General features: G+C 42.7%; 1 protein-coding gene across 1 annotated transcript in view; it reads right to left on the reverse strand.

Moving 5' to 3' along the window:
- Positions 1–22,807, reverse strand: part of WWOX (WW domain containing oxidoreductase) — a 1,232,324-nt gene that overhangs the window by 15,932 nt on the left and 1,193,585 nt on the right. The window lies entirely within an intron of this gene.

Genomic DNA, 22,807 nt, shown 5'->3' on the forward strand with positions numbered 1-22,807 from the left:
CCAGAATATCTGGAAAGCAAGGAAGACCTTGCTTTCTCTGCTCACTTTTAGGTGATCTCTGAAAACCTCTCTTCAGGGAAGCCTATCCTGCCCTCAGCTAATACTGGAATCTTCTACTCTTCCAACCAGTCCATCCCCCACAGTTACTACCTTTTGTATCACAAGCCCCTCCCTCCTAGATTGTAAGCTCCAAGAGCAGGGCCCTTCTATCCCTCTTGTATTGTTGCTGTATTGTCTCTCGTTATATATTGTAAAGCGCTGAGCAAACTGTTGGCGCTATATAAATCCTGTATAATAATAATAATTGATGGTTTTAAGTACCCTCACAACAACGCACAACAGAGAAATTATGTTTGGTGATATTTTTAAAGCCTTAAACAATTAGGAAAATGACCTGCAATGTTGATACACTATTTTTTATACATACTTTTCTCTCAAAAAAAGTTTTCTATCAGTAATTCCAACAACACAATAAGGCAACGTTCAATTTAGAAAACAGCACAGTTCTGTCTTCCAAATCCAAAGACATTTTTTTTTTTTTATGGCAAGGTTTTTAGTGATCTACTATGTAATGATCATTTATTTACACGTGAGTGGGTGGGGTAGGTAGGTAGGTAGGCCTTCCTCCATGTTCCCTCGTTGAGTACCAAAATGTAGGCCTACCCCAGAATGGCTTCTTCTGGGCTACATTAGGCACCCGTCCTACACATGGGGTACCTTTGTTGTACCTTGCTCATTAATTCCCCTAGATTAGGTGGGGACAGCTTTCAGGGAAATTCAGCCTTAAGGTGGTCCTGCAACTTAAAGAGGACCATACACCATGTACACTGAGTGAATAAACTGGACTCCAGTTAACTCTCTGGTCCAGTATCAATGCACACCTTGACTGTAACTGTTTGCATTTAGGAGGGACACACTGGGCCTATGCCCATTCCACCTACCCAGTGTATCTCTGTCACCTCACTCCCAGTGACAGAATGCGGTCTCACTATGCACTTAGCTAGGACCTCATGCATGTTCTTTGTCTTCTTACTTTCCCATTCCTGGTGGCTAGGCCAAAGGCTTCCATGATGCTGATCTGCTCCCGCTTCTATGGGAGATGGACTGCTAGGGGAGGGGACCCCAGAGGCGATCCCCTCACTAGAGCCCTTACTACCAGAGACTACCTTGCCTTGCACAGGTACCATGCTTCACAGCAGGCTGCTTGGACTGGTTAATAGACTTCCATTACCTTTGGCAACTACTTTGCTTTTCTCCAAACCACAATGACTTTTGCAGAGCTATCTTCATACTCCAATGTGATTTAACTGACCCAAGCTGCAGAAGACTATGTGTAATGTGCTGGTTACTTTTATACACCCCTTTTGAATAACTTCAGACCAGGCAGAACAACATTTAAAGACTTTACTAATAAAACTCAGCATACCAGTTCTGATAAAGTAACAGGTCTTTCCCCTGATTAAACCTACCTATGGTTGTGGCTGCCCCTGCATACCTGCACAGGAAGAGACCATAAATGGTAAATTCCAGGATGGCGGTAATCATGCTGACAGTATCCCAAAGAGTTGGTGTCTTCAAAACAGGCTGCAGGTCCCAGCAATCTCTCTACATGACAAACAGTTTATCCCAAAGATTCAAGACTTAAGACACAGGATCCAATTCCCTGTCCCTTTTATAACAGGGTGAAGAAAACAGTAACTCCTTCCCCCTTGTTAGGGCAGCCATAACTACACTAGCTACAGTAGGCAACCTGCCTATATACAGATAAAACCAACCATTTCTTCAGACTTCAGTTAGTCATAGCCTTAATGTCTTCCCATAATGGTTCCAGACATGTTCATGTATAGGGACAGATAACAAAAATGTACATAGTTCATCAACTGTGGGTGCCTTTGTTCAATTGTTTTTATTTAAATTACTGTGGTAAAATAGTTGGCCTTATTCAAGTTCTTATTCTTAAGTGTCAATTCATAAGTCTGACTTTAAAACAGCGAATTCTGATTCTAGTTGCTAAGAGTTAAAGTGGTTATAAAGGTTCAAGGATTTTCACCTTCATGCATTCTAGGGTACACTGTAGTCATAAAGGGATGGACATTGTCAGCAACAATACTCAGGTAGGCCCTGGCATTTAAACAATGCTCAAATGGTACTAAGGGACCCAAAGTGTGCTGAGAAAATATCCCCCACACCATTACACCACCACCAGCCTGAACCGTTGATATAAGGCAGGATGGATCCATGCTTTCATGTTGTTTTACTTTAAATTCTGACCCTACCATCTGAATGTTGCAGCTGAAATTAAGACTCATCAGACCAGGCAAATCTTCTATTGTCCAATTTTGGTGAGGTTGTGCGAATTGTATCCTCCAATTCCTGTTCTTAGCTAACAGGAGTGGCACCCGGTGTGGTCTTCTGCTGCTGCAGCCCATCTGCTTCAAGGTTCGATGTGTTGTGTGTTCAGAGATGGTATTCTGCATACCTTTCTTGTAACGAGTGGTTATTACAGTTACTGTTGCATTTTTATCATCTCAAACCAGTCTGCCCATTCTCATCTGATATCAACAAGCCATTTTCATCCACACAACTGGATATTTTCTCTTTTTCGGACCATTCTCTGTAAACCCTAGAGATACAGTAATTGTGTGGGAAAATCCCAGCAGACCAGCAGTTTTTGAAATACTCAGACTAGCCCGTCTGGCACCTACAACCAAGCCACGTTCAAAGTCACTTAATTAACCTTTCTTCCCCATTCTGCTGCTCGGTTTGAACTTGAGCAAGTCATCTTCACCATGTCTAGATGCCTAAATGCATTGAGTTGCTGCCATGTGATTGGCTGATTAGCAATTTGTGTTACCAAGCAATTGAACAGGTGTACCTAATAAAAGGCAGGTGAGTGTATTTTTTTTGCTTTGAGCAGCTATTCTCAACCAAGGTTCCTCCTGAGGTTGCTAAGGGTTTCTCGAACTATGGCTTATTGACCTCCCATTTGATGGTGCCTGCATATTTCTGTAAGAAATGCCACATGGCACAGCCAGCAGCATGACAGTAATAATCATTTTAGCTGTCTGTAATGGTGGTATTCTGACAACCAATGTAAGGGTGCATTTTCCCCACTGACTCCAAATTAATGTCATTCTTGCAGGGTTTCCCTGAGACTAGAAAATTATTTTAAGACTTCATCTGGGGTAAAAAGGTTGAGAAAGGCTGGCTTTGAGCAATAAATACCTCACAGGGATTCAAACCTATTAGTACTTTATCTAAAACGTAAAAAAAAGTTTTTGGATTTAGATAAACTTTAGGTCACTCTACATTAGGTATCACTCTAAAAGTCCTTCTTCATGTTGGTGTCTTGAACACTTGCATCCTCTACTAGCAACATACATGTGGTTCATATCTGATAACATTCAGGGAAATTTGACAGCTGGAGCTCCTTTCAGTTTTCCTTTTAGTATTACAAGGCTTCAAGCGGGTATCATGCCTGGAACCTACACAAAGTCAGCTTTGTATTGCCTGCTCTCCCTCTCCTTCAGTCTAAGAGGAACCTATTGAGTGTTGAAATGTTAAGCTGACAAAGTCTTTGTGTTCAAGTGAAGCTGTAATTCTCTCAATTGGAAGGGTCGAATGCTTGAGAGGATTGTTATCTTTTTCTAGACAAAACCCATTACTTTCACACTAGGAGGGGAGTGTACTGTTTTCCTCCACTAGCACTGAGGAGCAGCTGAATAAATGAAGTCTGTTTAGAAAGATATATGTACTGCTTTAATGCAGCGCAAACAACTCTATATTCTTAGAAGGAACAGTACACCTTAAAGAAAACTACTGAGTAAAATAGGCAGGCAGTCATTAGTAGCCCAATTGTCATGTTGATCCAAAGGCGTCTCTCTGACCCAGAACAAGTAAACCAATTAGAGATTCTTCTGACTTCTCTAGAGGCATGCTTATTTCAGGCCAATGGCTTGAAAAGCATGAACACACCAATATAAAGGACACAAATCAATTCATCTGTACATTCATTATTACATCATTAAATGTATTTTATATTTTTTTTAACCAAGTTCCTGTACAGCAGAGCTTAGATTGTGAGAAGAACCAGTTGGTTTACCTGCCAGAAACAAATTTATTGGCAGGTAAACCAGCCCTCATATATGTATTTCATTGGTGTATGTAGGCACTTGCCTGGAGTTTAGCTCTAAGGCCATTGGCATTCAGGTTACCAGAATTTTCAGGAAACAGTCACAGTATTAGGTGGCACATACATTCATCATATTTTTTTTCATTCAACCAGCGGGTTGAAGGGAAAAATGAAAAAATGATCCAGTTCCCCCATCCACACATTCAATGTGGGTGGAGGAATTCTCCCATTGTGCTATTGTTTTCTGACAGCAGGGAGCAACCCCCACTTTACTTCTCCTTCCTACCCCCCATACACCCCCCAACTAACTGTAGGTATGCAGAAAAGGCTATCCGAATGTCCATTTTACTTACCTGTAGCCACAACCACATGATGATCCTTCTTTCTTCACTTCCTGGTATCCCTCTTTGGGTGTTCACATTACAACCTGCACAATGTGGACACCTCCTACTGGTGAAGGCAACACTTCCAGTGGCTGGGTCTTCTCTCATAGGCATCAGAGGGAAAAGAACTCACAGTGGTGGTGGAGGGACCAGTGCCCAAGGCGGTAACGAGTAGAAAAAAATGTGTGGTCCCCAGAGCCGGATATTAGCCTGTTTCATAGAAGAAACTTTGACTATGATCCATTACACCAGGGTTTCTCAACCAGGTTTCCATGAAAGAGTTCCTCTAGAGGTTGCTAGGGGTTCCTTGAGCAATGAGTAATTTCTGCCTCTCAGATAAGTTCCCACTAAGCTATATGTAAGGGGATATTCCTTCCTAATATTTGAAGTGTGAGGAGCATTCCCCCGACTGTCACACTTATGTATCATAAGTTGTAGAAATGTTAACTTTTACCAGGGGTTCCTTGAGACCGGAAAGTTATTTCAAGGGTTCCTCTGTGTTGAAAAGGGTGAGAAAGGCTGCATCACACTGCAGGATGGCTTAGGAAGAGGTGTTTGGAATCAAGACTGAGGAGTAAGGTAATGCACAATGCATTATTTAAATGACATTTTTTCCTGGAGTTGGGTTTTAAGTGAAGGTTATTGTATGTACTCTCCAGCGCCTCAGGATATGCACAGCCAAAAGGGAAGCCAAGGGTACCAGGACAGCAACAACCAAAGGAAATGTTCCAGGGGTGCAGCCCTCCTCAGACGGGGAAATCAGCCACTGGATAGAGAGAAAACAGGTGGCGCACACACCTAGTGCATTATCCAATGTTTATTGTAGGAATGAGATAATAAAAACATACTCACAGACGAAGCAGGTATCTAAAAAGCATAGAAAAATGACAATGGCCACAACGGCAGGCAAGGTGTTCTCACTGTCAGTGCGGTCAAATGGCTGACGCGTTTCGGGGACGAATCCCTTTCCTCAGAGCTGATGACCAACCTCTGATGCTGATGTCTGATGTATGGACAGAGAGAGCCTCACTGTTGATGCCTTTTGATGCCTGAGTGAGATGGTGTAAAAGCACACTCCCACACCTCATCTCATTCCTACAATACACCTTGGATAATGCACTAGGTGTGTGCGCCACCTGTTTTCTCTCTATTTAAGTGAAGGTTATATAAAGGTTTTTCTACTAAACTATACCTATAAGTCTGAGGATTTGACTTTTCTTTTCATTACTGGAACCAAAAGGGGTTTCATAGCTAAATATAAAAAATAACACATAGACTTTAGCCAATACTATTGAAGTTAATCGGTAATTTTTGAACCTGATCAGGTTCTCCTTTAAACCTCCCAGTGCTGGACTTCACTGCACCTCCTCCACACTCCACACACTAGATATTCTCATATAAGTGAGCAGTATTTCATCAAATGCTTGTTAGTTATTTTATTAAAGTCCCTAATAAACTAATGCACTCCTTAAGCTGTACAGGCACGGGCGCGCTGCGAACTACACTCACTCAAAGTCAAAGAGAATCAGTTTGTTAGAATCTTCATCATATCATCAGCAAATGGGCCATTTATCATTATGAGTTATGCACATCACAGAAACAAGGAAAGTGATTAGACTCTAATTACTGCTCTGTTTTTACCATGGTAAATGGCACAAAAACGTATAAAAGTCAGGTGGAGAAGGTTTTAGTCACTGAAGGGAAATTAGAGCATATTTTTCAACAAAAATTATATTGTGTTATTAAAGTAATACTTGGAAAGAATTTTATTGAGATTTTTAGTGCTGGTGTTCCATGCTTTGATTGTTGTATTTCAGTTTTTGGAACACTCTTTCTAGAGTTCATCTGTATATCAGCTGTGCAACTGGGCACTATGGATTGAGGAGCTCCAAGAAAGGTGCACCTCTAGGTGCCTACATTAAACCTTTCTTGTCTGTGGGGCATCAGTACCTAGAAGCCAGGTCAACTTTTGCCCAGGGGCGGACTGACAACTCATGGGGCCCCCGAGCAATAGGGGATCATGGGGCCCCCGGGCAATAGGGGATCATGGGGCCCCTGTGTCCTTGCCCAAACTCAAAAAAGCCTATGAAAAAGGTACCAGGGGCATCTCATAGGGCCCCCTACTGACCCCGGGCCCTCAGGCAGTGCCTGAGTTTCCAAATGGTCTGTCCGCCCCTGCTTTTGCCCCATCCAAATGTATCAGTAAAAGCTCCATTTTAGTGTGTATCATTGATACTTTGTAATAGTGATGATATTTAACTATTTCATCAACCAATACCCAGCTAGCCCACTGACTTACGCTGTGCAAGGGATATATTAGAATTTTGTTTTATTCTTTTTATTGTCTTTTAAAGTGTTTAGAATACAAAACAGAGTCAGTTGGGCATACCCTGTCTCAATGCACTTTACAATAAAACAAAACAGTCCACCTACAGATTGCTCCATTGGTATGTACTAAAGAAGTGATTAAGCTTCCACATATTGTTTATATTGGGAGTGTAGTGACATCATGAGTGATGTGACAGCTCTTCTTGTCAGTATGAAGGCTGGGGTAAAGCTGTTAGAAAGCTGTTAGAGCTCTGTCCATCCTCTCCTTACAGCAGTAGATCATTGCTATGGTGATCTATTGCTGCTGATTGTAGCCAGCAATAGATCACTATTAGTAGAAAACTGCTGATGCACAACTGCATAGGAGTGGTCTGGATCTGGTCAGTGGAGACCAGATACAGACCAAAAATGAAGATAAAAAAAAAAAAAAAAAATTTAAACACATATAAGTAAAAAAAAGGGGAAAAATATAAAAATACTTTATTTATATTATAAAACAAAGCTCTCCTAAAGTAGCATACATTCACTTTGAGCTTTACCTTTTCTCTGTCTCAAAGGTGGAACATCAGAGGTCTGTTTAGATTCCTGATATCTCACCAAAGCCCCCCAATGGGGCTCCTAAGAAATTGTAAAAAAAATAATTAATAAAAAAATATTGTAAAAAAAAATGTAAATTGGTAAAAAATAAAAAAAAATAATATAACAAAAATAAAAAAATTACTGACACCAGTGGCAGAACTACCAGGGTCACAAAGGTCACACTTAGGACCAGGCCCTGGCGTTCTGCTACCAGGCTCAAAGGGAAGGGCCCCAGCTGAGGATCAGGGGGGCCTAAAAGATATAATGTCCCTCTGTTACTCAAGGGAGTTTAGAGTAAAAAAGGCCCAGAATATAACGATCTGATTATGACTTGATCATTTTACGATGTCTGTATATGTTTAACCCCTTGACACCGATGTAACACAAATATGTGGCCTCACAGAACTGGGCTTTTTTCTGTGGGGCCGCATATTTGCGTACCTGTCTTTCTGCTGGAAGCGTGCCGCACAGCGCGCTCCCAGCACAAAAACCGGGGGGGCCACTGAAAGCCCCGGGTTCTCTTCTAATGATCGGGACCAGGAAATCCTGATTCCGGGCCACATGATCACTGTGATAGCCTCTAATTGGCTATCACAGTGATCAGTCACTGTACAGCCCAGCCCCATTGTTTTTTTTTCCCTCTATAAATGGAGGAGAGGGATACATTCTATCTCTCTAACTCCCGGCATGGGGGGGGGGGGGGGGGAATGTTTGTAAAAAAAAAAGATAAATAAATATTAAAAATAAAATAAAGAGAAAATACCTAGATCAAGGTTTGATCTAGTTCAGTGCCAGGATAAGTGCTTGGGTCAAGGTCAGGGTCAAAGGTCAGGATTTAAAAAAAAAAAAAATTTGGTGTCAGTATCACTGTCAGTGTTAGGTAAAAAAACTAAATGTGCACTATTGTTTCTGGGCTGTACTACGGGTACAAACAACAAATAACATACACATATATGATATCGCAGCGATTGTCAACAGCTGTAAAATTTATTTTGGGTTATTCTTTGATGGTAGGTTAAGGTAGTAACAAGAAACACACAGCTAAATTGAAAAAAATTATTATTTTTTTACTATTTTGTGCCAGTTTTCCTTTAAAAATAAAAAAAAAATCAGGAGATATCCATTACCATTTACACCCAAATGAAAGCCCAATTTGTCCTGAAAAAAAGCAAGGTATAATTCACCTGGATGTACAAAGTAGTTGTGATGATATGTATGGTTTTACTTACACATGTCAACATTGCAAAATTGTGCTTAGGTGTTTAGATTTGTTTTACCCTTAGGTGTGAAGGGGTTAAATGCAATAAAATCTTTGTGAAACAAGAAGGCACTCTGATTATCATGAACAATTTGACCCGGAGCAGTTGCAACCGAACCCCCTTTCCTCCCTACCGAACCCCTTTTTTTTTCTTTTTCTCTTTCTTTCTCTCCCCCTCTTTCTCCTCACTCTCTCTATCCTACACTCTCAACCAGGGGTGGACTGACAACTCATGGGGCCCCTGGGCAATATGGCAGTAAATACAAACGCTTTTAAAAGGCAACTGTTTTGGCGTAGCTTTATTTTATTTTTTATAAATTTATATATTTTTCAACTGATAGAAATACTTGTATTTTACTATATATACAGTAAGTACAGTACTGTGCTAAACTTTTAGGCACATGTGAAAAAATTCTGTGAAGTGAAGATGCTTTAAAAAGAATGAAATTAATAGTTTGTATCAGGGGCAGACTGACAACTCATGGGGCCCCTGTGTCCTTGCCCAAACAAAAAAGCCTATGAAAACAGTACCAGGTGCATCTCATGGAGCCCCCTACTGACCTCCGGCCCTCAGGCAGTGCCCGAGTTTCCAAATGGTCAGTCCGCCCCTGCTCTCAACATTACCTTCCCATTTCTCTGAGTTTTGGTGAACTTCGATTACCAAGCAGACCCACAGGTACAACTACAGTTCTTTAGCCTCCACCTCCAGGGGTGGACATCCAACTATCCACTACTATCACCATCCTTTCACTGTGCCTTGCATTGCATTCTGTAATTAGAGCACCAATATGAGGATTGGCTGATGCATGTACCCAATTGTTATGTTCACTTCATTCTCTATGTCGGTTTTTGTTTGGATTATGTTTTTTTGTGTATTCTTGCTTTCAGCATTGTTATATGATGAAACTATGTATGCTTCAGATGTATATCCCGTCAGGGGATACTGGCATTTACTGAGTTTTTCCATGATCCGAATGTAACCTGTATATGTTATTGTGCCTCTTTTCTCAATAAAATTGTTTTTTGGAATAAAAAAAAAAAAAAAAAAAGAATTTGAGATTCAAGTGGTTAATACAAAAGGGGACTGGTGGCTTTTAAAATGTTCCAGCTTTACTATAGGTTTTTTCAGCAGAGGGCAGATTTTTTTTTACTATTTTGGGCCAGTTTTCCTTTGATAATAAAAAATAAATCAGGAGATATCATTACCATTTTGTAAATTGTGGTGCTGCGCTAATAAATTATATGTGAACCCCAATACGTGATATTCAGTGAATGGGTAAACAATATCTCCTTATAAATCAATTAAATCAAAATATGACATATACCCCAAAATATACCTCTACACCACCTCTACTAAGTGAATACATAAACAAAATATTCCACACATACACAATAATTATACACATATATTAAATGCCGTGAAGCCAAATGAACTCCTGCCCGGCAACACCAGTGAATAAAGTGACATAAACGCATGTAAACTTTACATGCCCTGGATAAGCAGGTTGAAAGAAATAATAGTGATCCCACTATTATTATTATTATACAGGACTTATATAGCGCCAACAGTTTGCTCAGCGCTGTACATTATAACATTATAATGGGAGACAGTACAGTAACAATACGATTCAATACACTAGGGGTTAGAGGGCCCTGCTCCTTGGAGCTTACAATCTAGGAGGGAGGGGATAGTGGTACAGGAGGAAATAGCTGTGGGGATGGAGTGGTAGGAAGAGTGGAGGAGTTCAGTAATTAGCTGAGGGCGGAGTAGGCTTCCCTGAAGAGATGGGTTTTCAGAGTGCGCCTAAAGGTGAGGAGAGTAGGTGATAGCCTGATGGATTGGGGTAAGGATTTCCAGAGGATGGGAGAAGTCCTGCAGATGGGCATGGGAGGAGGAGACCAGGGAACTAAAGAGTAGGTCTTGTGAGGAGCAGAGAGTACGTTTTGGGTGGTATTTGGATACCAGATCGGTGATGTAGTTTGGGGCAGTATTATGAACAGCTTTATACGTCAATGTTAGTATTTTGAATTTTATGCGTTGGGCAAGCGGAAGCCAGTGGAGGAATTGGCAGAGAGGGGTGGCGGATACAGAGTGGCTAGTAAGGTGGATGAGTCTGGCCGCAGCATTCAAGATAGACTGAAGCGGGGATAGCCTGCAGTGAGGTAAGCCGATGAGGAGGGAGTTACAGTAGTGGAGGCGTGATATAATGAGGGAGTGAATGAGTTGCTTAGTGGTTTCCGGGGTTAGGAACGGACGTATTTTGGAGATGTTGCGGAAGTGAAGTCTACAGGAGTTAGTCAGCGATTGGACTTGGGGCTGGAAGGACAGATTGGAGTCTAGGATGACACCAAGTACTCTGGCTTGAGGGGAGGGACTGATGGTGGTGTTTTTGGTCTTGATGGAGAAGTCGGGGGGGGGGGGAAACTAGGAGCTCAGTTTTGGAAAGATTTGAGGAAATGGAGTGACATCCACTCCGATATGTCGCTCAGTAGGCTTGTGATACAGCCGGAGACTGAAGGAGTGAGGGGATAAAAATCTAAGTGAATCAGTGAAACCACGCCTTGTGGTAAACATGAGAAAAAACAAGAGGAATCAAAAATGTAATGTATATACTCAAAATGATTTGTGAATCTAAACAATGCCAGTGATCCCACTATGAGATAAATACAGTGGATCCGTGAAACCAAAAATGGTGGTAATTGTGAAAGAAAGAGAAAATCAGGCTCACCGCCTATAAATCATTAACAATCACTTAAATAAACAATACTGACCCCCTACCTGGGATAAGTGAACACCAAAAAAATAGGCTAAATGCCTATAGATACTGATATAGATACTGAACCCCCAAATGGGGGTTCTGAATAAGCGTGAAAATAAGTGACTTCAAACAGTGCTTCACACTTTCCGTATATCCACAAACTTATATCAACAGTGGATAGTCCACCCACCAACATAAACAAAAACCAAAAACTACAAAAAATTATTGTGTCCTAAAAAGTGGAAAAAAACAAAAATAAATAAATAAATGTCCAATCTAAAAAAGCGTCCATTACCATTTACCACCAAATGAAAGCCCACGTTGTTCTGAAATAAAACAAGGTATAATTTATCTGAAATAAAACAAAGTTTAAAAAAAGAAAAAGGCATTGAGATTCAAGTGGTTAATACAAAAGTGGACTGGTGGCTTTTAAAATGTTCCAGCTTTACTCTAGGTTTTTTCAGCAGAGGGCAGATTCATTGCACAATAGCATTTGACAAGTAATACGTGTGCAACGTGACACAAGATTGCCAGGATAGTTCTACAACATTAGATAGCGGTCGGAGCAGTAAAAAAAAAAAAAAAAAAAGAAGAAAAACCTGACTTGCCTCCAGTAAGAGGGGCCGCCAAGTGTTTCCACCTGATGCACTAATACTCACCGCTCAGTCTTCTGACATTGGCTTCTAATCAACAGACTCTGCCTTTGTCAGTGGACAAGTGATTTCAGCGTGTGAGGCAGCTATAATGGCCTGACTGACATCTCAGCCAGATAAACACAAGAGAAAAACAGACATGGGAACAATCTCCGTATTCATGATCTCCACTCGAGCGGGTTAAAAGGATTTGCTGGCCAAGGGCACATCACTTCAGGCTAATCTGCTCAACCAAAACATTGCCAAAGTCTGACCATAAAACAGATGACGAACACAGAAAAGACACTTCTTGTCCAATTGGAGGGCCCTGTCCTTACTCAGGCTAAAGGAAAATGAAAAGCTGTTTTATGAGGAGGCTGACAATGCGACACAATGTGGAATCTCTCCTAGTTGCTTGTATATACAAAACAAGTGTTATGCTCCTTTGAAACATCAAGTAAATGTGAATGTAACTCAATCTAAAATGTATTTCTCTGTTTTCGGGTCCAGGGCCCTGGCATGGGGATCTTCTCCGACCCTGGCACTGTGGAGACATTTATAGCTCAAATCCTGCCATTTTTTTTAAAAGTAGATATAAAAAACACACGTTCAGACTAGGTTCACATATGTGCGGGTGGTGCCGCTGCGGATCTGCACGAAAATCCATGCAGCAGCAGCACCACCCGCACAGAGAATTGCAGGCCCGCGGACGGGTGCCATTAGCTCTAATGGCATGCCGTCCGCACTGGAAAACCAAACTGGACTGGGAACCGAGGTTCCCGTGTGGGCTGCGTTTTCCAAAGAAGTGCAGGGACTTCTTCCCTGCGTGTCCCGCGGCACGGGAGTCCATTCAAATGAATGGGCTCTCGTGCCCGTGCAAAACGTGGCCCGCAGGGCCGCATAGATGTGAACCGGGGGTAAGGCTACATTCAGATGCCTAATAGCCAGCAAGAGTCTGTAAATTCTTTCCGGCAGTTGAAAAAGCTGCTTCTGTGCAACCAGCAGCAGCTGTCTGTGGTACTCTGTACAAGTCAATGGATTATGCCGCTGCTGTTCACATGTAAGAACTCATTGATGCGGTTGCATCCAAACAGGGTGTCTGAACCAGAGGCGTCCCTAGTGTTGGTGTCACCCGGTGCGATAACACTTGGTGACACCACCTCCGACGATCCCCGCAGAATGGATCGGATCTGCGGATTGAGCATAATGGATCGGACTCTGGTCCATTATGCTCAATCGGATCTGCGGATTGATCATAATGGATCGGAGTCCAATCCATTATCCCTCCCAATCCGCAGATCCGATCCATCCTGCAGGGATCGTCGGCATGCAACCTATACGGGGTGACACCGGACCCGCCAAATGAAAAGGTAAGTTGTAAAGCAAGCCGACGATCCCCGCAGGATGGATCGCATCTGCGGATTGGGGAGCATAATGGATCTGACTCCGATCCATTATGCTCAATCCGCAGATCCGATCCATCCTGCGGGGATCGTCGGCTTGCTTTACAACTTACCTTTTGGTGTAGCGGGTCCTGTGTCACCCGGTGCAGCGCGCACCCCCCACACCTGCCTAGTGACACCACTGGTCTGCCCGACCCTGGATACAGTGTGCATCCAGGGTCATCTTGCCCACCAATAAACTGACTGCAGCTAACTGGCCAGTTTGTATGCAGCATGGCAGTGATGTGCCCTGCCAGGGTGTAAAAGGAGTACTTGACCCAAGATTCTCATCCAAGCAGGTTGGGGGGCTTCTCACTTTACTTATCAGTTGGTAAAACCTGGTTTGGAACCTGGAGCCTGGAGATTTCTTGTGTGGGATGAAATCTCCAATCCTGAGTCCTGGTTTTAGGAAACTGGCACACTAATTGTACAGGTGTGTGCTGGGCTTTAAGCCCTGGTTCACACTGCTGCAACTTGTCTTGCAACTTGCGACACATAAAGTCACATGACAAGTCAAAACACATTCATTTCAATGGCTGCTGTTCTAATCAATGCAACTCAAGACACAGCAACTAAAAAAAAAGTTCCTGAACTACTTTTCTGCATCTTTTTTTGCAACTTTAGTGTCATAGCCTGCAATGTTAAATCGCCAAAGTCACAAGGATGTCGCACTGAAGTCACATCAAGTCGCAGTGCAAAGTCACACCCAAGCAGTGTGAGTCGAGGCTTATTAGTGACCTAAGGTTCTGAGCTCCACCTCTGCAGACAGGGGGACACCCCCCCCCCGGGTCAGGTGGGCTCCACCTAGGAGAGAGGTAACCTAATGCCTCTATATTTTTTAATACACCTCTTTTTTATGCAAGAAGTGTAAGCACCTCGTATCAGCCTTATGAAATTTCTATACAGCAGGGCTGGAGTGTGAGAGGAAGAAGAAGCACAAGAAGACAATTAGTTCATGTGCTCACAATAGGCATGCTAATAGGAGGAAAAAGCAGAATGACAGATAGATGAGCTCATCACTGTCCTGCTTCTATCTGTCCAGTCTCAGGATGGGGCAGGTCAAGGACAACCTGGGCTCAAAGGAAGTGGGTTGAATGATGCTGATCATCAGACTGAGGACATCTACTGGCATAAAAACATACTGTGAGTTATATTTTACTATAACTAAAACCAAAGCCTTTGGGGCCCATTCAGGTGTCAATGCATGGCTCCATGTTCACTGCCAACGCACAACAGCACACATACCTGCATTGTAGTGCACTGTGGGGGAAAAAATGTGCATGTGCTTTTGTTTGACTGTTGTGATGCAATGTATAGGACAGCTTATAGTTGACTAGGCCTTAGAAGTTACATATTTCACACACTGGGAGAGATGTTGGGACAGCGGTGTTCAAGTTCAAAATATGCAAAAAATTAGAAAAATTAAAATGAGATTACAAGGTAGGGCTACTGTATTGCAGGGCTATCTGCAAAGAAGACAAAAACATGTTAATGGTTATCGGAAACCATTAGGATGACTTCAAAAGACATTTTTCCAGTAGGAGTTCCCCTCTAAGTTTAAATGAGGACTATTTGCAGAAAACAGACACATCCCTTGAGGGGATAAGTGACATAAAATAACAACCTTATAGCTGCGCTAATCACAAAAATGAAAGAGTGCTGATCTATGCCGTCCCTATCGTTGTCTGTCGCCTAAACTCTCTGGCTAGCTCCCTTCCTCCAAACTACAGTGATTGCAGAACTGCTCCTAATCAATAATTCACTACAAAATTGCTATTTTTTTCCACAGAGAAATAAAAGAAGAAAAAAAAGTATTTTATTCTCCCTGCCGGGAATTCAGAGTACCGGCAATTATATAATATAAGTGCCTAATTAATGAAAGGCTGTGCTCGTTACCCCAGGTGCCCATAAAACCACAAACTAAGCCACATAGTGACCCCATATGAGATGAGATTCCTGATAGTATGTGCTAGGAACAGTCTCTACAGAGAATTCTGGGGAAATTATATTCTAGTAGAAGTCTGGATTTCGGCTGTGAAGCCATGGGGCTTGTGTATATGGCGAGTGGAGAAATGGTGCTGGAGGTGAATGTGAACCAGCTGAGAAGATATCCAGTGACACCATTCGTTTATAACCAGCAAAATGGCCAGCTGAGCCCAGCTAACCAGCTACGTGGACAAAATTAAGATTGGTTCTGACCAGGGGCGGACTGACCATTTTTAAACTCAGCACTGCCCGAGGGCCCTGGGTCATTAGGGGGCCCCATGAGATGCACCTGGTACCTTTTTAATAGGCTTTTTTGAGTTTGGGCAAGGACACAGGGGCTCTGTGATCCCCTATTGCCAGGGCGCCCCATGAGCAGGGGCGGACTGACCATTTGGAAACTCGGGCACTGACCGAGGGACCGGGGTCAGTAGGGGGTCCATGAGATGCCCCTGGTACCTTTTTCATAGGCTTTTTTGAGTTTGGGCAAGGACACAGGGGACCCATGATCCCCTATTGTCCGGGGGCCCCATGAGTTGTCAGTCTGCCCCTGCCCATGAGTTGTCAGTCCGCCCCTGGTTCTGACATTAGAATAAAATGAGAAGTGTCCATTACATACATTTGAAATATGTGGAAGCCACAAAGTTATTGGGTCTCCATATGTGTGGTCCTACTCTATTCTAGGGAAGAACCAACAATGGGACAATTCAAGTCTTAGGGTGCCGGTCTCGTTGTCTTAAAAGCTCAGTTCACCTTTCTTACAAAAAAGCCTATGCAGCCAAAGGGCCCCAAGTGGATATTAAAAAAAACTGTGCAGCTTTGGAAAAAGTTCATTCATTTTATAGGCATACCTGTAGACCACTTGCCCCCACCCCCCGTCAGCCTGGCTAAAAAACTCCTAGTTAGCAAACCCCACTTCCTACGTTGTTGCAAGGGCATGAAAACTGTTCAATGCTCACTCCCAGCATTACACGAGTGAAAACTAACAGTTTTCATGTCCTAAGAACAAGACAGGATGTGGGGATTGCTAACTGAGACTTTTTAAACCAGGTTTCCAGAGAAGCCCAAATGGCCTACGTATAAAATAATAAAAATAATGATCATTTTAGAAAGCTCCACAGTTTTTAACACCTACTTTTTGGAAAAGGTGTACTTAGCCTGTAAGCTGGATAAAAATGAAATTTACAGAAAGCGTGCAAATACTATAGCTTGTGCATACAGTATATAGTATCTATCTACACACAAATCTATCTTTCTATCCCTCACCTCACCCCTTCAGTCTCCACTCGCATTACTAACCTACTAAGTGACATATCGGCATGGATGTCACTCCACTTCCTCAAACTCAATCTTTCCAAAACTGAGCTCTTAGTATTCCCTCCATCCCGTGCCCCCTCCCCTGACTTCTCCATCAAGATCAATAATACAATCATCGTTCCCTCCCCTCATACCAGGGTACTAGGTGTAATCCTAGACTCCCATCTGTGCTTTCAGCCCCAAATCCAATCACTGTACAAATTTTGTAGACTTCACCTCCGCAACATCTCCAAGATACGCCCGTTCCTAACCCCGGAAACCACTAAGCAACTTATCCACTCCCTTGGTTTATCTCGCCTTGACTATTGTAACTCCCTCCTCATTGACTGACCTCATCACAGGCTATCCCCTCGTCATCTATCATGAATGCTGCTGCCAGACTCATCCACCTTACTAACCGTTCTGTATCCGCCACCCCTCTCTGCCAATCCCTCCACTGGCTTCCCATTCAGTGTCCTCCACCTCTCTCTGCCAATCCCTCCACTGGCTTCCCATTCAGTGTCCTCCACCCCTCTCGGCCAATCCCTCCACTGGCTTACCATTGCCCAACGAATAAAATTCGAAAACACTAACAATAACGTATAAAGCCATTTATAACTCTGCCCCAAATTACATCACCAATCTTGTCTCTAAATATCACCCAAACTGTACTCTCCGCTCCTCGCAAGACCTCCTACTCTCTAGCTCCCTTGTCTCCTCCTCCCATGCTTGTCCAGCGCTTCCCCCATCCTCTGGAACTCTCTACCCCAATTTATCAGACTATCGCCAACTCTGATCACTTTTAAGCGATCTCTGAAAACCTATCTCTTCAGGGAAGCCTATCCTGCCCTCAGCTAATACTGGAATCTTCTACTCTTCCAACCAGTCCATCCCCCACAGTTACTACCTTTTGTACCACTAGCCCCTCCCTCCTAGATTGTAAGTTCCAAGGAGCAGGGCTCTCAAATCCCTCTTGTATTGAACTGTATTGTTACTGTATTGGCTCCCGTTATATTGTGAAGCGCTGAGCAAACTGTTGGACCTATTGGACCTATATAAATCCTGTATAATAATATAATAATAATAATTGTAGTTTACAAACTTTATCAACAGCAGTTTTCCAGGATGCAGGTAAAGTTCATTTGACAGTTACTTGGAAAAACGAATGCCCCGTACACACGATAAGAAAATCGTACAAAAAAACTGATTGAACGATTTTCTCTTCGTTGATGAGCAGGATGTATTAACCGATAATGATATTGTGAACGAAAAAATCCGGTTGAACAACAGTGAAAAAGTTTGTCGTTTCACATACAAACGGTATGACGGTCGTACGAAAAAAATCTATCAAGCGCTATCACGTATGAGCGGAAACAGAAGATGACCCGGATGTTTATGTCCAAGGAATCTTTGTAAACACGAACAAAAAATCCAAATGTTAAATGTAGATTGAACTAATGAGATAATGAAACCTGAATTCTGCAGATTATATTTTATGTATCACTATTTATGTATATAGGTCATGTAATAAACGATATTATACTCATTGCTGGTCATTGTTGTGTATATCGCTCGTTCTGGCCGGAAGGGCGTGGCTACAAGGTCACATGCACACCGCATCACTTCCACTTGTACGGAAGACGTCAACACTACGTATTGCCAGACAAATTATTTTTTTAGATTGGTTAATGTGGGCCAAGATCGGTCGATTTTCTAATTGTGTATTCCCACCTTTACTCTGATGTCCTGCAGAGTGAAGCTGCAGGTGCTTTGACTAAGGGAAACCAGCAGTGAAGCCTTGCAGCTTTAGAGGCGGTTTCCTAGTGCATATGAGCAAAGCGCATTGCGCTTTGTGAATGGACCGCGGTCCTCTGGGACCTGTGGAGTGTCCCAGAAGGCTGTGGGGGGAGGGGGGGATAGAGCTGAAATTTTGGCTCAGTTTGCCACCACTGCGAACTGAGCCAGAAGAGGGAGCAGGTACCTATCAAAACCAGGTGCCCACTCCCTCGCCCCCCCCCCCCCAAAAGGTGCCAAATTTGGCAGAGGAGGAGGGGAGAAGGCAGGTAAGCAGATCTTCCACTTTTGGTATGGCCAATGCTATGTTTCCCATACATCTCCCGGGGATCATAGAGCCGGTCCAGGTTCTGCAGCGATCCTTACAATAATGTAGGGATCCACCTAGATGCCTGAGCAGCAGCTGGCTCAGCCTTTCAGTGGCATGCCATGAATAATGATTCATGCTGAGAGCCTCAGCCAGTCATTCCCGTCCCCTCCACAGATCGGAGGGGCAGAGCAGAGAGCCAGTGACTGATAGTCACAGGCTCTCTGCTCATTGGAGATCGAGAACTGAGAAACCAGAGGTCTTTGATCACTCACTGTAGAGAACAGGTGTCAAACTGGTGACCCTCCAGCTGTTGCCAAGCTACAAGTCCCATGAGGCATTGCTGATTTACAGTTACAAGCATGACTCCGAAAGGTAGAGGCATGATGGATAGTTTTGAAACAGCTGGATGCCGCCACTTTGACACCCCTGCTGCAGAGCCAGAGCAGAACATGTGCAGCATCAGGTTAGTGCTGCAGCCATCTGGGTGAACATTTATATTTGCTTTTTTGTAAACCCATACTTCTTTTTTCTTCTAATTCTCCCAACAGAACCGAAATCTGGAAGAATTCCAACATTGAGACAAACTAGTTTTAAAGGCAAGTGCTGCAAGTGCACCTGGAACCCATCCTGCAGGTTGTGGGCACATATGACCTTTTGGTTCCTTTTGTGAGGTCCTTGAGACTCATTGACTGATATTGGAAGTGGCAGAGGAATGTTTTTGTAAAAGGGCTATACTCAAAGTGAACTTTAGTAGTCTCTGTCAGTCTGTTGTAACATGTACCCTGTCCTGTCTCCAGATGCTGTTAATTGTGAATCATTGTAGGTGGTTAGAAAATTTAGGAATACTCCCAGTGTCAGGAGCAGGTCCTTCAGTGCCCAAGGCAAAAAGCCAAAGTGCCCCACCTCAATGAACTGTGAACTAGTTCAGCAGCATAGGGTGCAGGTTCTCATCCTGAATTTGGCCCCGAATGGAGTTCTTCTTCTTTATATATGCAGTTATTATATATGACAGGTTCACTCTAATACTACACATCTTAACCTTGTCAAAGAGATTTCCCATAGAAAGCACAGGATTTACCGTTATCACTCTGGATACAATTACCATGCAAGCCACAGGAATTAATATAACTATTTAGTCTCAATTTCCATTCATGCTTACAGGAATTAAGATGAGTAGATGCAAATCCCATTTACACCTACAGGAGATAATGCAGCTGTAATTTTCCACCCAGATCTTGATACAGCCTGTGTAGTTCTGTAAGAAGTTGATGTGCTGAGATCCTCAGCTACGTGTTGGCTGATCAGGTCTTCTCAACAGAATGCCTAGTTGCATAACAGTATATAGCTGAACTACCATTTCTGCCTTTACAAACCTTGCTTAAGATCTGGCACCATAATGTGTTAATTACTACCTGTGCCAGCAAAAAGAAAGAAAAAAGGTTCTTCTGTTCGCTCCTGTGATCCTCCTTTGTTTTACTTATTAAACACTTTTTTGGGTTGAACCCTCCAGCCCATTGCCCCCTCAACTAGTAATAACACCCTTATTGGTCATTATAGGAGTCCTCATGGCACAGTGGCGATTGGTGGCCTGAATCTAACACACAATGCAGATCTTAGACTAAAAGTTAGAAAAGTCAAACTCTTAGTACCAATGTGAAACCAGAATGATTGTGGTGCACAAAAGTTTCAAATAGCCAAAGCTGTTACTGTGCAGAACTTCAAGAGGTTGACATCAGCTAAAATACTGGTACTTACATATATGGTAAACAAAAATACATTTATGATGTATAAGGCCTCACCGTCATGGGCAAACCAATCCATACACCCATATGAAGGGCTGTCTTCACCTGCCTAGGTGTTCTATGCAGGGGGTACAGGCAGCTTGTTGAAATCAGCAACAGGCGGCTTGCTGCCTGAACCTCCATGCACATCCCAGAGTGCACATTTGTGCAGATCCAATGCACAGATCAGAACGCAGTCTGTCTGATCCATATGCCATTGTGAGTGAGCCCTTAATTTTGTGACCCTCACTCGTACAAAACACTTTTCCTCTACAATCCTAACCCCCCCACACTCAGTCTGATAAGCTATTTTTTTTTCTTTTGTTGTTGCTGGTTATTTTTTCATTTTTTTACACTTCATCCCACTCCACCTAGATCAGAATGATCTCTCTTCCGATCCTAAAACCTCCTGGGATCCGCAAGCCACATCCCAGGAGGCATCAGTTTCAATGTAGAGGCTAGGAGAGAGGACTTGGGGGGTTACCAGGGAAATAGGAAGATGTCAGTGTGGGACCCAGCACACAGCAGTGATTTGGGGATTGTATCAAAACAAGACCTGGTCAAGGGGAGCAGCAACCATCACCTGCATTGACAATTTCATAATCCCCAATATTTGCCTTTTAGCCTCATTCTTCTATGGGGACCCAGCAGCGCCAAAGTTTTGCACAATTTCCTGGTTCATAGCAAAACATTGCTGGATTCAATGGACGTTTAAGTAGGTTTATTAAGGACAACCCAACAGACTAGATAAGAGGGAAACGAAAAAAAAAAATACACGGGCGGGGGCAGAGGCGGACTGACCATTTGGAAACTCGGGCACTGCCTGAGGGCCCAGGGTCAGTAGTGGACCCCATGAGATGCCCCTGGTACCTTTTTCATATGCTTTTTTGAGTTTCGGCAAGGACACAGGGGCCCCATGATCCCCTATTGCCCGGGGGCCCCATGAGTTGTCAGTCCGCCCCTGGACGGGTGTTTTAATGGTGAAGTTTCTCTTTGATGTCTGCCTAGAGTCCAGCTTTGAATATTAACTATCTGGGGATAGGGAGGTTAAGTGTCAAGGGCTTGTTTTAGGAGTTAGACTAATTCTTAGATGACTTTTTGCATTAAGAACCAGGTTAGGGGTTAAGTGTTATAGAATTGTATTAGGGGGTTAGATTAAGTGTTCAGGTAAGGGTGGGTAAGTGTTAGGCTGGTGCTTTATTATGGAGATTTTTTTTTTTCACTAGGAGCTGCAGTTTCTAAATCTTCTGAGCTCTCATAGCCCTCCTTCTGCAACTACAGTCAAGTACCAATAGGGCCAAATTTAGAACTTGGGGAGCTCAGGTTTGGGGTGCCCCTTATACACAGAGCTGGTTTACATTCTCAGTAACAGTCACACATTTTCAAAATGCTTGACACAATGTCATTATGTGGTCACATGTGCACACACACACACAAGCAGTCATACAGGCCAACTTCTTTAAGAGCGTACACGTTCTATGTGTGGTTCGTTTGAGCTGCCAAAACCAGTTTTTAAAAATTATAAAATATATCAGTCTGAAGTAAAAACGTTTGCAGATGATGGCCACTAAAATCTTACTTCCCAAGATACATTTAATAAAAGAAAGTAATGTTTTATTATTATATACTTTATATTATTTTATTATTATTATTATTTATCTTTTAATTATTTTACATATTTTTTAAAATTGTATCATATTATTTTTGTATGAGGGGGGCTTCTGTCAAGGAGGCCGATGGCAGTTGCCACTTTTGCGCTCTTATAAATCTGGCACTGAGTACCAAGGCCAAGAACAAATATACAAAAGGCAATTATGGGTAGCAACATTTTGCTACAAAAATGTATTGAAAACATGAGTCAACTTTACGTTTTAAAAACACGAAGACTAATTCCCATAATTTATAAAAAAAAAGGCCACCAAAATATATCACTTACACCTCTTCTTTCTCCAACTGAGAATGAGCGTATCAGATAACAGACGGAGAAATGAATTCCATACTATGCACACTCCCACGCTGAATCCTGTAGGAGTGTTTATATATGAGACCACCAAAACTAATATTCCAGCCAGACCTTCATTACTTTCATATTGAGTAACTCATTATCCTCATAGATCCCCTGGGTCAGTA

Source organism: Staurois parvus, unplaced genomic scaffold (genome assembly GCF_062004578.1).
Source record: "Staurois parvus isolate SC_StPar_1 unplaced genomic scaffold, SC_StPar_1.0 ptg000498l, whole genome shotgun sequence".
In the NCBI taxonomy this organism is placed as follows: domain Eukaryota; kingdom Metazoa; phylum Chordata; class Amphibia; order Anura; family Ranidae; genus Staurois; species Staurois parvus.